The sequence below is a fragment of the Dasypus novemcinctus genome, chromosome 28 (genome assembly GCF_030445035.2).
Source record: "Dasypus novemcinctus isolate mDasNov1 chromosome 28, mDasNov1.1.hap2, whole genome shotgun sequence".
In the NCBI taxonomy this organism is placed as follows: domain Eukaryota; kingdom Metazoa; phylum Chordata; class Mammalia; order Cingulata; family Dasypodidae; genus Dasypus; species Dasypus novemcinctus.
In genome coordinates, this window is record NC_080700.1 from 43,240,762 (window position 1) to 43,243,499 (window position 2,738).

The 2,738-nt window shown below is 56.1% G+C and overlaps 1 long non-coding RNA gene across 1 annotated transcript; it reads right to left on the bottom strand.

Annotated features, from left to right (window-relative positions):
* Positions 1–1,206: 1,206 nt before the first annotated feature.
* Positions 1,207–2,298, bottom strand: LOC131276434 (uncharacterized). The gene is made up of 2 exons (XR_009183915.1): positions 1,690–2,298; positions 1,207–1,533 (listed from the first exon to the last, which is right to left on the bottom strand). It is a non-coding gene; the product is annotated as an uncharacterized lncRNA (long non-coding RNA).
* Between the last annotated feature and the right edge of the window lie 440 nt (positions 2,299–2,738).

Genomic DNA, 2,738 nt, shown 5'->3' on the forward strand with positions numbered 1-2,738 from the left:
AACTTCCCACCTTTTCTCCAGCCCCTGCCTCTGTCCCTTCCTTCCATCTTGCCATCCTAGTAAACTCCTCTGCATGCCTCAAAACCCCGAGGATTCCTGTTTGGTAAAACTTCCCAAGTCTGAGCCATCGTGGCAGCCAGCGCCCGAGACGCCATCTCTTACTGGACACTCGATAATGGTTTGCTGAACGAACATAAAAAGGGCCCTGACCTGGCTATCTAGGAGGACTTGGTGTCGGTTATGCGCGTGTGTCACCTTGGCCAGGTGACGGTGGCCCGCTGCTTGGTCAAGCGAGCTCTGGCCTGTCACTGTGAGAATATGCCAAGGACTTAAATCATTGGTCAGCGGTCATCTACAGCCGATGGCATCTACAGTCAACGGAGGAGACTGCCTTCAGCAACGAGAGAAGCTCATCCCCTCTCCTGAGAGCCTTAGAGGGAGAAGTGACGGTTTGGGGGGTCAGAAGGAAGAATCTCTGTCTCCGCGCCAGCCCGGCAGCTTGGCCCAGGGAAGCCCTCAAAGCCTTCACTGGGGGTCCCAGCTCGAGGCCCGCCCGGCGCAGCCCAGACTTGCCCATGCCCACCACCGTGCGAGCAATTCCTGTGATAAATCTCACGACATCACATTATGCACAATGTGAAGACATCCATCTCCTGTCTCTCCTATCAGTTCTGTGTCCCTGGAAAACCCTGGGTCGCGCCATGGCGTCAACGCCAATACTCCAGAATTAAAAATTCTCATAACCAGGTGTTTTACTATAAAGTAGAAGCTGTCCGTGAGTTACTAGAATGCTCCAAACCTCTGGCTTTCCCCAAACTGACTGGGGCATTCTTTTTTTTTAAAGAAACTTTAGATGACATAAATGTTATATAAAAAACTTAGGGGATTACCGCCTACTAGGACACTCTTTTTGACCACGAAGGGTGTCAATCTATGCCGTGGGCTTGGAAAGCTTCCAGGCCTACCAACCATCTGGCTTTATTGTGGACAATCCCAGAATCTCGTAAAGATTGAAGAGCACGTAAAACGGGGTCACTTGCCAATAGTTTCGAATTGAGCTGAGTCAGGAAAGACGGGCCGCCTCCTCGACCTCCCTGCCTGTGCGCGTTTAGAACGAGCTGCGCTTCCAGGGCTGCTGGGAGCCAGTGTCGCAGCGCGGGGCGCCTGAGAGCGAGTTTGTGCTCATGCACAAAAGGAGGCGGATGGTACAGTAACAAAAAATATTTCATTTGTGAAGAAGAAGAGGGAGAAGGTCAAGGCACGCGGGTGGGGACACCCTGTACCTCCGTTTATGTTACTAGCAGTGGCCAGGCCAGCAGGAGCGGTCGGGTAACTGAGTCACCAAGCGGAGACCAGGTAGGGAGTAGCCTGCCCCAGACAAAGACGCAGCCGCGGGACCCCGCGCGTCCCTCTGCTCTTTCCAGGGCCCTCCGTGAGCGTGGGCCGTTTCTTGTCGTCCACTGATGGGCTGTAGGCACGTGGGGCAAGGATGTGGTGGTCTGGCCCCTCCAATGACCGGCACTGCGGCAAAGCCTACGGGAGGAAGTCACTCAGTACCGGCTCGTCGAGTGAGCTGGCAAAAAGCAGGGCCTGATCGTGCTCCTGGTGATTCCCGTCAACCCCACGAGCTCCCCAAGGTCCTGGGTAAAGGAGAGACAAAAGCTTCTCCTGAGAGGGTGGGGGCCATACCGGGGCTGGGTCCGGCCAGGCGGCCCGAGAGGCCACAGCCTTCTCTGTCCCCACCGCTGCACGCTTCCTGCCTCCCCGTCGTCAGAACTCTTCTACTGCCGAGCTGGTTCTGCCTGGAGGCGCCTGGGCAGGGTCCCCGTGGCTCACTCACCCTCAGCCACACGAGGCTGCAGACCGACCTGCATCTGCTTAGGACGGGGGAGGAGAGCCGGTGTTTGCTGGAGGAGCGAATGGGTGAATGATGGATGGAGGCTGCAGAGGACGAGTTAAGATGCAGCATTTCCCCTGCCCGGCCTCCACGGTGCAGGCTGTGCCCGCTCGCTTCTCAGCAGCAGAGGGGCCTGTCGTTACTGCTGCCGTCAGCAGCGTCGTGTCGGGGCCACAGTAAAGAGTCAGGGGGACAGACAGGTTTTCCACGGCAGCAAAAAGTGAGGGGGAAGCGGCTATGGCTCCATCAGTTGGGCTCCCGCCTACCAGATGGGAGGCCCTGGGTTCACATCCGGGGCCTCCTTGTGAAGGCAAAGCTGGCCCGTTCGCTGCAGGGAGCCACCCTGCCCGCAGGTGCCGCAGAGAGCTGACTCAGCAAGGTGACGCGACAAAAAGGCAGACAAGTAAAAACACACAAGAGCACGCAGAGAATGGACACAGAGAGCAGACAAGGAAGCCACAAGGGGGGGTGGAATAAATAAAAATAAAATACAGACACACAAAAGGACGCACAGTGAATGGACACAGAAAGCAGACAGCAAGCAAGCCACAAGGGGGGGATAATATGGAAAAAAAAGTAATCTGAGCCAACCGTACCCTAAATCACTCATTTTTTTTTAAAGATGTGTTTATTTCTCTCCCCTGCCTTGGCCCCCTCCCCCGCCCTGTTGTCTGCTCTCTGTGTCCATTCACTGTGTTCTTCTGTGTCCGCTTGTGTTCTTACCAGGTGGCACTGGGGATCTGTGCCTCTTTTTGATGTGTCATCTTGGTGCATCAGCTCTCCGTGTGCGCGGCACCACTCCTGGGCGGGCTGAGCTTTTTTCACGCGGGGCGGCCGCGCT